Genomic DNA, 15,270 nt, shown 5'->3' with positions numbered 1-15,270 from the left:
AAAAATTGTCCAAGGGCACAGAGTCTAGTGACCCCTATTTTCTATAGGAAAAGCTCACTCATTTGCTATCGCTTGCATGCATAGGGTTACTGTTTGCTCTTATGACGGTATAAGGCGTTAGAGAGTCGAGACCTAACCGCTAAGAGACCCAAGTGAAACTAAAATTATCAGGCATAAAGGATAGTGATAGTCTGCGTCATTGTAAGGGAAACGAGGTGTTATGTTGTTAATATTATTAAGTTTGTTAACCCTGTTTAAAGTCACATATTATGGGAAAATCAACCACTAATATTTGGTGTTACTTTAATAGATCTACTAAATATGGCAAAATAACTGGAGAATGTTTTAAATCTTTAAAAGTTAGATAAATTGATTCAAAGCTCACAAAATTGCTAGTTTTATATTTTTCCGATTAGCGGAAAATTTTCCGCTAAGAGGAAACTTTTCCGGAAAAGTTTCCGGAAAATTTTCCGCGTTTTATTTTTCCGGAAAATTTACAACCCTAATTACTATATACATTATAAGATGACCCCAGCTAATTTAGCATTTCGGGTTTTTTTTTCATTGTTTATAAAATAGCATTCCTATTATGAATAAAATCAATCTAGTAATAAACTACAGTATCTTACTCATTAGGTTCATTTTAAACTTAACCTACAGAACTTTATCTTCATTAAGTTACAGAATAATATTTATTAAACTAGGGTCGGTACTGGTAAATGTGAACGATTCTATTTTTTCTTTAACATTTTGTAGCTAATTTTTGGGCGGCTTAAATTCCTTTTAAAAGGGCTCTATTTGTAGATTGAATATTGAGGATTACGATAAAAATGGTATGAACATTGTAGGAATACGTGGATGAAAGATACGAACCTATATACACACCAACTCGGACTAATCAACTTAAGTTGATGCCAATTTTAGGTGTTGCTTAATACAATACCATCGGGGAATAAGCTTTAGCAAGGGTTAAAATAATCCCACGATAACAAACCTTTAATCGTTAGATAGATCACGTTTTTCACTATAAAATTGATATTAATATCTGTGGTTTCGATTCGGAATTCGATTTTAGAGTGGGAAAAAACCAGGAAAAAATTCAAATGTTTCAAGGTTAATTAGAATCCTTTTTAAGCTATTTTACTAAAAAATAAAAAGTAAAAGTGGTGTAAGAATCTACGTTAGGATAATATTAACTTTAAAATATATCATTGACCCAAAAAACACTCAAATTTCGCGCCATTAGTAAGTTTATCAATTTAGCGGTAAGAGGGCGGTAGCTACCACTACTTATTGGGCTTGAAAGCGAGAAAACGAGACAGCTGTTATCCGACGTATCGAAATAAATAGGACTTCTCAACCAATTATTGGACATTTTGACTCGGGTATTGTTTTAACTATATTATCCTATTATCACTTACCACATCTGCGTAAACTTTAATCTAGGTGCATGAATTTAGGCCCTACGTAATGGTAGCTCCTTCAGGGTTGCCACGGAATTTTCAGAACCAATTCCCTGACTTTTCCAGGTTTTCCCTGACCTTTTTCTCAGATTTCCCCTGACCTTTTAGACCGAAAAAGTGAATGTTTACTGCACATTTTAAGTGGTTATAATTAAATAAACTCTCAACATTAAATTTTCCCATGTATTTGTTGCACCAAAACAAATAAGAAACATTTTAACTATAAATAACAGTCTAAGAGAGCATTTACTTTACAAAAACAATTCTAGACATTTTTAAGGATTAATCTAGAGTTTTCTGTGTTGAGAGAGCATGAGGAGAAACTTTCATTACTCTTTCAATAAAGACTTATTCCCTGAAGTTTTACCCACTAAAATCAAATTCCCTGACTTTTCCCTGACCTTTTCGGCCCATTTTTAAATTCCCTGAACTTTTCCAGATTTTCCAAGATTTCCAGGTACTGTGGCAACCCTGTCCTTTCCTAGGGCCTTTTTTATTCCTCCCATTTGATTATCATTGTTGTTCACATTTGGGTCCAGTGTTCAGTCACTTCCTGCTTCAGTATTTAGGGTCAGGGTGTTTACATTTACCAGCGATTGTTCACAATTGGGGTCCTCCGAGGGGATTGGGAAATAGGATATTGTGCAAAATTTAAGAGAGTTAAAAAGCTGAAACATAGCGAATTGTGTATAAAGAATCATATTTCATATCCTGAAAGTTTCTGGTGTCTAACGTTAGCTCCACGGAAGTTATTCAAAGATTTGCAAAAACTGTTCATAATTACCAGTACCAACCCTATAGTAACTTCCTCAATCGGTTAGTTTTAAACTTAACTAAACTACATCATTATTTGTAAAGTTATCATAAACTATAGTATCATGATAATATTAATTAAATTAAAGTATAGTATTAATTAAATTAAAGTATAATATTAAAGTATAATATTAATTAAATTAAAGTATAATATTAAAGTATAATATTAATTAAATTAAAGTATAATATTAATTAAATTAAAGTATAATATTAATTAAATTAAAGTATAATATTAATTAAATTAAAGTATAATATTAATTAAATTAAAGTATAATATTAATTAAACTAAAGTATAATATTAATTAAATTAAAGTATAATATTAATTAAATCAAAGTATAATATTAATTAAATTAAAGTAAAATATTAATTAAATTAAAGTATAATATTAATTAAATTAAAGTATAATATTAATTAAATTAAAGTATAATATTAATTAAATTAAAGTATAATATTAATTAAATTAAAGTATAATATTAATTAAATTAAAGTATAATATTAATTAATCTAAAGTAAATTCCTCAATTAACTTACTTGAAACATCATTATTTATAATTATCATTAATCTCACTCGTGAATATATATTTATTTTAATCTTAATTAAATTACAGAATAATATATTTTGAACTATTGTAACTTCCTCAATCGGTTAATTTTAATTAAATTAAAGTATAATATTTATTAAATTAAAGTATAATATTAATTAATCTACAGTGAGTTCCTCAATTAACTTACTTGAAACATCATTATCTATAATTATCATTAATCTCACTCGTGAATATATATTTATTTTAATCTTAACTAAATTAAAGAATAATATATATTGAACTATTGTAACTTCCTCAATCGGTTAATTTTAAACTTAATTAAACTACATCATTATTTATAAAGTTATCATTAATCTCACTTGTAAACGTGGACTGCTCGCTTAACTAAGCAGAGTAGCAGACGAGTTTTAAAGAGACGATATCATTGGTTAACTCATGGTGAACTTTGCCTGCTAATTCGTTTCTCTCTACATTCAAGACTGATAAGGTTTTAGGAAAAGAACTCTAAGCTTCAGACGTGACTTTGAGGCCGACTTAACGTCATAATAACGTGGCAGTGGGCGATTATTTAATTTCTCTCTCTTAGCGCGAAACACGCCTAGACTCGAGATGGATTTGTATCTACCAGCTTTTATCTTATAAAAGCAACTGTACTTTACAAGAAACGGTGGCGCAGTTCTAGCGTGCCGGGTTTCCGAACCGTAGCGTTAACGTTGGTGCGTTCGAGTCCCATCGGGGATTTGGATATTTGCGAAATAAAATAATAAAAAGTTTAGCTACCCTAGGTCCATCTGTTAGCGTTTTAGAGCATTATTTATGAATTATGAATAAATTTGAATAAATTAACGCGAAAATGGGCGGGGTTAAGACGCCCAACCAGCCGTAACATAGGAAATAATGGGGGTAATATAGGGGGAAAGGCACTAAAAAAGGGGGAAATGGGGTAAAAGAGGGGGGAAAGGGGGGAAAAGTAGGGGTGAAAGGGGTAAAAGTGGGGGTAGTAAATCTTCGGTATAAATACATAAGTTTTTAGCCCATCAATAGATGGCGCTAAAAACTAAAAAGTAAAGATAAATATAGCTTCAAACACGTGAGGTAAGAGCGATCCGATAGTCCAGTGGTTACAGCGGTTGTACTATGGAGTGAAATGTAGGTTCGAACCCAGTCAAAGATAAGTAGTAAAGTTTTTTTCATAATTTTATCAGAAATGTATTAATTTCGCAAATTTATATTTATTTTTTTATATAGTGTAGTTCCTTGGAGTAATTGTAAAAATAAAACAAATTTTAATTTATGTTTTTGTTTATTTCCACTCGGGGGCCGGTTGTAACCTTCATATAGGGGAAAGTTTTGAATGGCCGAAATTTTGGCTTAATTGCATATGGTTTTTTTGGAAAAGGAAATAGCAAAAACATGTGAAAATGGTTTTCAACCAAGAAAACCATTAACTACCTCCTTTTCCAGAAATTTTCAGGTGTTTTTAGTTTCACTCTAAAAATCTAAATCATTTGGACGATGATCCACTCGGGGGCCGGTTGTAACCTTCATATAGGGGCAAGTTTTGAATGGTCGAAATTTTGGCTTAATTGCATATGGTTTTTTTGGAAAAGGAAATAGCAAAAACATGTGAAAATGGTTTTGAACCACGAAAACCATTAACTACCTCCTTTTCCAGAAATTTTCAGGTGTTTTTATTTTCACTCTAAAAATCTAAATCATTTGGACGATGATCCAAATCTAAACGTTTGGATCGGCTCCATTTGGGTAGGGCGCTTAAAAACGTATTCTCTAACCCAAATCCAAATCGACATTTGTATCCCCCGCCAAACCTTTATCCAAACCAAATGTACGTCACTTCCTCTTTCATTACGTAATTTTACTTAGTGTTTATTAGTCAATTCTTTTGCGGCGTTTAATATAAAAGTAGAATGTTTTTAAGCCTTGGATTTTTGCATGTTAGATTGAAATAATTTTGTACAAATAAGAAACCTCTTAATTTGATAGTTAAAGCTTATTAGGCCTAATTAATATTAATTGGGAGATTAATTTGAATGAAAAATAGGTGGGTATCTTTTATTAATTGGGAAATAATTAGGGTTGTAAGTCGGAAAATTTTCCGCGGAAAATTTTCCGCTCGGAAAATTTTCCGCAAAATGACCGAGCTATATTTTTCCGGAAAATTTTCCGTATTTTTCCGCTACCGGTTTTTCAATTAAAAAGTTAAAACTTAAGTTAAAATTTTTCAATTGCCTTTCTTTTCAAAACATTCATTATTTTGTTTTAGGTGAATTCGGAGGGGTAAAAAATTGTCCAAGGGCACAGAGTCTAGTGACCCCTATTTTCTATAGGAAAAGCTCACTCATTTGCTATCGCTTGCATGCATAGGGTTACTGTTTGCTCTTATGACGGTATAAGGCGTTAGAGAGTCGAGACCTAACCGCTAAGAGACCCAAGTGAAACTAAAATTATCAGGCATAAAGGATAGTGATAGTCTGCGTCATTGTAAGGGAAACGAGGTGTTATGTTGTTAATATTATTAAGTTTGTTAACCCTGTTTAAAGTCACATATTATGGGAAAATCAACCACTAATATTTGGTGTTACTTTAATAGATCTACTAAATATGGCAAAATAACTGGAGAATGTTTTAAATCTTTAAAAGTTAGATAAATTGATTCAAAGCTCACAAAATTGCTAGTTTTATATTTTTCCGATTAGCGGAAAATTTTCCGCTAAGAGGAAAATTTTCCGGAAAAGTTTCCGGAAAATTTTCCGCGTTTTATTTTTCCGGAAAATTTACAACCCTAGAGATTAAGCGTGATTTGGAACTTATCAAAGTTTGTCAAACAAAGTTTCTTTTATTATACCGGGTTTTTATATAATACCCTCTTCAGACGAGGAATAGAAACCGCGTACAATAAACCGAAGATTGTTTCATAAACCGCAGTAAGAAGTGTTTTCCATGAAAAAGGTTAAGTGGTATATGACACTATAACTATATATATATAATTTATGAAACAAACTTTGGTTTATTATACAGGGTTTCTAATCCTCGTCTGAAAAGGGTATTATACAAAAAATGGTATAATAAATGGTACTTGGTTTTATAAACTGTTGTTGTGTTTCACACTAAAATTATAACATGTAGTTTGGCGCAAAACCTCTGTTCCTTCCGCACCAGAGTTGCCACGAAATCTCATTTCAAGAGTCTCTATTTATTTCCAAATTTAGTTTCAAATGGATAAATACTTCAGCGTGAGTGGTGCACATTCCACCGTTAATGTAAATTTTAACGGTGCCTTAGCCAGTGATACGGGGCGGGGGCGAGGAAGGGGGCGTGGGCGTGGGCCCAGAAGAGGGCGTGGAACCGGAAGGGGTCAGCCGGGCGCGTGCAGCGCACAAAATTTTGGCCGTAGCGGCGGCATCGGTAGAAGACGCCGATGCAATCATTGTCACCGCTACGGCCACCTAGGCCGTGATTGCTGGGGTCAACAAGGTATAGTAATTCATTCATTGCTAAACGATATAAAATGCTGTACGTATTCTAAAATTTTATTATTAATAAAACAGGCCCACGAAGCCAACAAGTGGCCACGCAAGTCGCGGCGGAGGGGGCGGCGCAGGGGCCGGTGGAGGGGGCAGTGGGGCCCCAGTTGCCCATGTCATCGGGGGCGGAGGGCACCCAGATGCCCCTACCGATGGATTCTGAGGGGGCGGAGGAGTCCCAGGTGGGGATGGAGTTGGGGGAGGCGGCGGGGTCAGAGGTGGCGCCTGTCGGTGAGGCGGCCGCTCCAAAAGACGCCGCTACGGTGGAAAAGCTCCTTCAGGAATTGAAGGAGCAGATGGATTCGTAAGTAGCTTTACAGGTTCTACCAGAGGGATTCTATCAAACTTTTATGACTAGTATTAGCTAAGGGCATCTAAAATTATAAAATTAACCTAAAAAATTAAGTGTTGGGCACAAAACAAATATAAGGTTCGAGATAGATGACCAATAGACCATTCCTGTAATGCCATAGGAAAGTAAACAGCACATAGGCAAGCCCGCCATATTAGGCTAGTTTCCCTCCCGATAAGAAGCACCACAAGCGCCCCTGTGAGTTGGTTTCCCGGCAAATATTTAATGGAATGGTCTACAGGGAAATTTTACCAAAAAGCTTATTTCATCAATACTTTTTCTGCTGTGTCTGATTTTAAAAGACGAAAGCTTTCCATTAGTAGACAAAACATTGATTTTACATCTTTAAAAGGGAGAATACAATGGTCAGACAACCAAAAATGACTTTGAAATCATTGATAAGACTTCTACCAATTAATTGATTGCCATTTTAAAAATTTCAAAAGTGTGCTCTCTAAGCATAATTCTAATTTTGGAGAAACGCTAACTGTACTTTTATGAAAAGCAATTAGTAATCAAAAAGGGGTGCTTAGAGTTTGCCTTTGCTTAGCAACAGCGTGCACTTTTAATCGTGGGAAAATAGGTTTTCAAAACAATACAGTAATGTTTTCTCTAAAATAAGAGGTTAGATTAGAGATATTCAAATTTTGTTAAGAAAATTACAATTATATTATGCAATTTACTTAGACCATTCTTAGGCTTAGAGAATCGACATTTGATACCTTGAAAAATAATTAAAAAGTAATTTGACAGTAGAATTTGCTGTAAATTTTATCAATGATTTTCATGTTATTTTAAAAATATAAATTTGATAAAAAATTGTTCTATGGCCAGTTCATACTCCCTTTAACAATCTTTTAACAGCTAGTCTTCTTAATTTTGAAGCTTGCGCATAATTGTTTGATAATTTTCCTTTAGACTATGCCAATTTTTAATAATATATATTGATTTTACTGCAGGGTGGGAATCAATAAATAATTTTTTTTAATGATAACTTTTTTTTAATTTTGATAATATTTTTTTAAAGAAAACAAACCTTTTCTCATTATTACTTTTTTTCCATATTGTAATTTTTTTCCCCATTACTATTATTATTTTTTTTTGTAACAAAAACTTTTTTTTTCTGTTAAAAAATTTTATAATTTATTTCTTTTCATTTTAACTATTATAAGTATTATTATTATTTTTTTACCAATAAAAGAACTATTGAAAAACAAAGAAATAATTTATTTATTTATTTATTTAAGTCAAAATCTGAACCTAATTTGAATTTTAAAATCATTCGGAAGTATTTCCTGAATGTTTCACTATGCAGGCTGGTCTTATAATTAGTAGAAGAATCGATAAAAAAATCACTTGATTTTCCTTTTCACCCTCCCTTTAATGTAATTCGAAATTTGGTTTCGTTCTCAAATCTCAATCCAAGATAATTACTCCATAGAAAAAACCATTGTAAATGGCATACAAAATGTTCCCTAGACCTGCCATAGAGTATTAATACTAGCTTGGAGAAGTTTCAGCTGAAACTTTCTATCGAGCAATGATGATGGGCTTACACTTACAGGAGCAGGCTCTGCAGGTCAGGCTAGGAAATAAGACAGGTTTACAAGTCAAAAACCAGTTTATTAATAGCTTGGACCACTTTTTTTATTCAAAACGTGAGGGTCACTGGTCCCAATCACTAGTTTATTAATTCCTACTTTTATTAAAAATTGATATGGGGACCTCTTTAATTATTTTCATTTTAACATAAATTTCGACTCCATGAGTCCAGTTCTGTATACAACCCTAAGCCGAGAGAGATTTTTTTAGAAGAGAGAACGACCACAAGTCCTGGGACCAGTAGAAAAATGAATAGGGGAAGGGTCACTGGTCCCGGGACCAGTTTCATATTTAAGACATAGGGGTCACTGGTCCGGATGACTAGTTCAGAAATAAACCTTATTTCCAAGCCTGCCAGTGCAGGTTTCGTCGTTGAGCGCGTGATCGAGTTGGCTAAATAGGCCCAGTGGGACAGTGACTGCAAGAAATAGATTTTTTGATCTACATGCGAACTAAACTGAACTGAATATTAAGTTCGTCCGGTCACGTTCTGCTGGTTGAAGCGCTTCAGACAAAGACATTCACTTTACTCGTGAAAGGTTATAGGTAAGCCTAATTACATTTTCAAGAGTTTAAGTTTTAATTTTTTCAGTTGTGGAATTTGCTAAGCAGCGTTTCAGTTCACTTGGGTTTGACGCTTTTCTAAAAGCGGACTAAGCTGTACATTGCTGTTTCTTAGCGTCTTTTTAAAGGTAAGGAAAATTTTCTTACTTCATTGTCTGTGTATTGTTTCAATTTGTGTTTTATATGAGACCTTTTTTCGTGGCTCAACAGAGAGACCTTTTTTCGTGGCTCAACAGAGAGACCTTTTTTCGTGGCTCAACAAAGAGACCTTTTTTCGTGGCTCAACAGAGAGACCTTTTTTCGTGGCTCAACAGAGACCTTTTTTCGTGGCTCAACAGAGAGACCTTTTTTCGTGGCTCAACAGAGAGGCCTTTTTTCGTGGCTCAACAGAGAGACCTTTTTTCGTGGCTCAACAGAGAGACCTTTTTTCGTGGGTCAACAGAGAGGGGGTCCTTTCTTGCTCTAAAAGAAGCTTTTCTGGCTTTGAAAGAGAACTAAAATGGTTTCTCAACGTGCTAAGAAACAAAAAGAACGCCTAAAACATATAAAGCGAATGGCGTTGAAAGACCAAGCTCAGGCTAGGATGAAAAAGATTTTGGAAAAATCTGCAACAAACCGAGTTAGGTGTAAAAGGTACTATTTAAAAAAAAACACCTCTCTCAGAGTAAAAAATCGAGTGATGGCCTCAATCGCAAGTCATTATTGACAAGTTCAACAAAAATACAAAAGGTTTTGCAGGCCCCTAAAATAGGTGGCGCTTCGCGACAAAGAAAAGGTGGTACTAACCCTACCAACTATTATGTTAAAAAAATCTCCTTCAACAAAGGAATTTTTAAAACAAAAAATAAAAAAATGATTGCCGAAAGTTTCAAGCGGTTTTTGATCACGCGACTTACGGAACGGTTGATGACGACTAAAACTTCTGCAAATTCATGTAAAAAGCAAAGTTCCAAATTTACATCCCACAAACTCCAATGCCAGTTGCTATCTGGAAAAACATTTCACTTAAAAAGGCAAATATATTCGGCCTTCCAGGCAAGACGTTCGTTACTTATTGAAGATTTCAAAAGTTTTGCCAAGAAAGTGCAAGAAATTGGATTGGTAGATAGTGACAATTTTATCAAAGTCATTGGAGGAAAAAGGCTTCACAATAGTCTTGAAGAAGCTTTATATCACGAGACAACATATTTTACTTTGGGGAAAGATGGCAGAATTTTAAAAAAACGAGGACCACGAAACACGTTTTGAAAAGATTTTGCAGTTCGACGAAAATGGTCTTTTAATAAAGGTGCTACGAGAAAGCTCTCGTAGCGGCGAAAATGTTAATGAATTATGGGTTGATGAAACTGGTAATTTTATTGACCAGAAAAGACTGAACAGAGGCATTGAACGCTGCTTGCAAGTTAATGATTTCGGTGTTGTCACGAATCTATTCAATGCAGTAGAAAACGTTTCAAAGGACAAAAATCCCAAAGCGAATATCGTAATTAACGAATCTGGTTTATTGAAACCAAAGAAAAAGCTTCTTATTGGGAATGCAGTGACATTTGCAACGTTAGAGAGCGGACTATTTTTAAAGTCATAGCTTTCATTAATCAGGCGGCAAAGGCCAGTGATAGCGTCTTAAATGAACTTTTGAGTTCTGATTTTGACGTTTGCTCCTACAAAAATAAGTTTTGCCAGAAATCCATTGTCAAATTGCCATCGGACGATTCAGATTTTGAAGTTCAAAATCTTCCGTATCTTGGTCATTTCTTATATTGCTCTGAAAGCGAGGAATGCCAAAGTTACTTGAGAGCCTTCAGAGAATTGGCTTCGCATTACTCGGGGATCAGAACAATTTTGAGTAAACTCTACTCTGTTCGAGCGTTGCTTAGCGCTTTATCAACATTGACTGATGAGATAGATCATGGTGATTTCGAATCTCTTCAAAATGTTATACCCAAAATGAGAAAAATTGTTGAGGCACGTGGCTTGAAAATGTCGAATGCGGAAAACGAGGCGGCGAAAGGCGATGAAAGTGATATAAGGCCTTGTCTCGATGAGAGTGAAATCTTGGCTTTCTACAATAAACAATTTGCTAGAGCTGAGCGTGATATTAATGAATTTCACGACACATCTTGCGATTGTTGCGCTAGATTATTAAAAAATTCAGATTTGAGGACAGTGGAAAAACTGGGATGCACTTCAGTTTTTGACAACCACGCCTTTCTCATTTTAAGAGCTGGTTTGCTATTGAAAAATCCTGACTTTAGAGAAATGGACATGCTTTTATGCCCTTATTGTTCTAAAGAGTTGCGAAAGGGAAAAATTCCAATTAGATGTTTCCTCAACGGCTTGGGAGTTGACGTCCCTCCGACAGAAGTCACGAGTTTGAACATGTTTGAAAAGGCCTTAATTCAGCTTGTGAAAGCATTTCACACTGTGGTCCGGTTAGGTACCAAAACTAATTCTAACATGCAGTTTGGTGCGGTGAAAGCTTTGAAAGGTAGAATCATATACTTGCCAATTCCAGTCCAAAAAAATTTGGATATGATACCAACAGCACTGCCTAAAGATCACGAATTGCACGTCTTGGTTAATGGTCTGCCCACTAGTGACAAAAAGGTTTGGCAAAAAATTGTTCGCCTTGATGCTTTGAAAAGGACCGTCACTGAGCTGAAAAAAATTAATCCCCTGTACAAAGACATAGATATTACTCAGATCAATGAGGATTATATTTATGGCACCGAAGAGATTAACGGAACTATTGAACATGAAAATTCATTAACTCCCGATGAATTAATGGTGAAAACGGATCCGCTGGCGCTGTTAAACAACCTCGACGAGGTCAATAAAATCGGCTTCACTACAGTTGCAAAAAATCCGCAAGCGGAATCGCACCAAATCGATATCGATGTTATCAACGATGGTGTGATCGAATCAAATCTTTCGCCAGACGACCGTTATAAAATTTTAACTCAACCTGAGGCACTGTTGCGAAAACTCTCAAAAGATGAAGTGAATGAGCTGTACGATCACTATACAATTCACCCGGTGAATGTTCAGCCGTCAAAAGATTTGTTGGCTTCTTACCAAATGAAGCGTGTCGAAGCCGAGCCTATCAGTAATTGGGATAAAAATCTAGAATACATGTCATTCGTGCACTTGTTCCCAATGGCTCGCTATGGCAAGCATGACGAAAGACCGTTTGGGAAAATTACGGAAACTGAATACCGACTTTCTCGTCTTTTGAACGCGAATCCAATGTTTAGACGAGATTATGCGTTCATGTTTCATTTATACCAAGAGGCCGAAATGAAATCCATTAACAGTAGTTTGAATTACGTTCTACGAGTGAAAAAACCCATGAACGTATCTGTCAATAATCTCGTGAATCAAGTTGAATCTCGAGACTCCGAGCTCGAGAGTAATTTAGCGATTTTCATGGGCCACATTCGAGGAACTAAGGATTATTGGTATAAAGTTCTCAAATGTGTTTTGGCCATGATTAGAGAGTATGGCCCACCTACTTGGCTTTTAACCTTTAATCCGGCCGAATACGATGACATTGAACTTCACGACCACCTACGACGAGTGAATGCTGACGTGCCAGGGATCGAATCTATGTCGGTGGCTGAACTATTAAATTTAGATCCACTTAGCGTCAGTTTGCATTTTCACAACAAAGTGAGGTCGCTACTAAACAACTTTGTGCTATGTAAAGAAAATCCGGTTCTTGGACCGATAGCGCATCATTTTGTGCGCGTCGAGTACCAATCTCGCGGCTTGGCGCATTATCATTGCTTGTTGTGGGCTGAGGAAGCTCCCATGATTGGTTCCTGTTCGGCAATAGCTATTTTGGAGTACGTGCAGAAGTATGTCACGTGTTCAATCCCAAAAGCTGCTGAAAGTCCAGAACTTTACCGGCTAATAAAAAAATTTCAAACACATAAATGTTGCAGCAGTTGCTACCGAAAGGTTAAGAGAGGAAATAAGGAGCTGAAAGTGTGTCGCTACGGTTTTCCTCGAAACGTAACAAACGTTGCGACTTTGAACTCTGTTGAATCAGTTACGCGTCATCGTAAAATGAAACGAGGCCAAAAACGTTTGTACGATTTGCCCAGAAATGAAAACGAAGTTTTTATCAATGACTACAATCCGGCATTACTTTTGGCTTTGAAAGCCAATATGGATTTGCAGTTTGTCGCCGATTCCTCGGAACAAGTGGCGATATACGTCACGTCGTACGTGACAAAGGGAGATCGGGCTGAAATGGATCAGTGTTTCGCTGAGTTGGCACACGAAAGCTTGTCAAAAAGATTGTTCGCTTATGGACTGAAATCTTTCACAAATAAGTCGGTCGGAATTTACGAAGCTTTGGACATGATGTTGGATCAGAAATTGTTTCAAAAGTCTGACAGCACCAAGTTTATTAACACTAACGTGAAGGAAAGCCGATGCAAAGTTTTGAAATGTTACAAGGATCTTGCACGCTTGAGGGAAATTGATCCTGACAGCGAAGACATTTGCCAAAAAGGGTTTGTGGACGACAAGTATCCCAACAGACCCGATAGTTTGGAAGATTTAAGCTTGCGAGAGTTCGGACGGTTTTACGATTACGTAAAGTACTCGGAGGGAGCGAAAAAATCTGAAAATGTAATCGAGTTGAAAAATAATCTCGGTTTGATGAGAAAGAGGATTAAGCCCTACATAATAGAACATTACGTTCACGACCCAATAGAGGAACCAGAAAAGTACTGCCACGCTCTACTAATTCTGTTCAAACCATGGCGAAACGAGACTGAGTTATTGGGCGAGTTTGCAACCTTCGCTGAAGCTTTCGAAAGCTCATTATCAACGCTAAAACCCATGAGAGAATACCACGAGAAATTCTCGGTATCCAAAGAAGTTCTAAAGAAGCGCAAAGCATCCGAAAAGGCTAAAGAGATTGCCGCGATTTCGGATGCAGAAAGCTATGACGATGAAAATGCCCTTCAAGGGAAAGAAATCGTCGTTGAAACAGAAAATGCGATGCATGATGTCGAAGCCGCTATGGAAATTGATTTCGAGGGCACGGCACTAGACCAAGTTGCGTTACTCAACAATGATCAAAAAAGGGTTTATGACAAAGTCATGGATCACTTCACTCAAGAGGGAGGAAAATTTGAGAATTTCTGCCACTTTGTATCTGGTCCGGGCGGCACTGGAAAGTCCTTTCTTATTGCTACTATCGCCAACGCCGTTAGACGTCACTTTAAAAATGCCGGTAGCGTCGCGATAGCCGCTCCTACGGGCTTGGCTGCCCTAAATGTCAACGGCGTAACGTTGCACAGATTACTTATGTTGCCAGTAGAACATGGGCGTACCGCGGAATACCATTCCCTCAATTCCGAAAATATTTCCATTATGAAACAAACTCTGGGAAATTTGAAACTCTTGATTGTCGATGAGATTTCTATGGTGTCTTCGGTACTACTAACTTACGTTCATTTGAGGCTAAATGAATTTTGGGAAATGAACAAGCCTTTCGGCGGTGTGGTTTGCGTTCTTGTTTTTGGAGATTTCTTCCAATTGCCGCCTGTACAGGGTAATCCTGCGTTTTTAAAAGTCACTTCCCAGGAAGCTAGACTAAGATTTAATAGCATTGGAGGCACTGATCTTTGGAAGTATTTCGGATACGATGAACTAACGCAAAACGTTCGTCAGGCGGACGACCGAGTTTATGGCGACCTTCTTAACCGAATTAGAGTCGGAACTGTTACGAAAGATGACGTTTCAACCTTAGAAAGTAGACTAGTTACGGGAGGGAACAAAATTCAGGTGGCTATGAATCTTTACCTTAAGCTGGTTAAAGAAGGATTTCATCCCATCTGTTTGATGCCGAAATTGGCCATGTGCGATAAATTCAACATAAAAATGCTAGAGGAAAGCCGACAGATAGTTGAATGCGTTCAATGCGAAGCCAAACTCGTTGATTACGACAAAAAATTACCAAAAACATTGTCAGGAGATTGAAAATGTTAGACAATGAGCCGTCAAAAACTGGAGGTCTAGAGAGCAAGCTGTATCTCTGCGTTGGATCTCGAATAATGGTTAGGAGAAACATCAATTTTGAAGAAGGTGTTATTAACGGCACCATGGCCATTATAACGGGATTCCAAAAGAACGACAGTGGGAACATCACTGGTATCCGTATCAGAGTAGATCGGGAACCAAGCGACGAGAACAATAAGCCCGACTTTTTAGTCGAGAAAATGAGCGTCAAGTTCTTGCTAATGACCAATTTATACGTCAAACGAACGCAATTTCCGGTAATCTTGGCATATGCCATTACTATACACAAAAGCCGAGTTTAAAATGCGCAATTATGGATTTGGGATCAAATTTATTTGGAACTGGCATG

The sequence above is a fragment of the Phalangium opilio genome, unplaced genomic scaffold (assembly GCF_054372755.1).
Source record: "Phalangium opilio isolate 3A_F unplaced genomic scaffold, DU_Popi_V2 ptg000063l_1, whole genome shotgun sequence".
Classification (NCBI taxonomy): domain Eukaryota; kingdom Metazoa; phylum Arthropoda; class Arachnida; order Opiliones; family Phalangiidae; genus Phalangium; species Phalangium opilio.
This window is presented reverse-complemented; position numbering follows the sequence as displayed.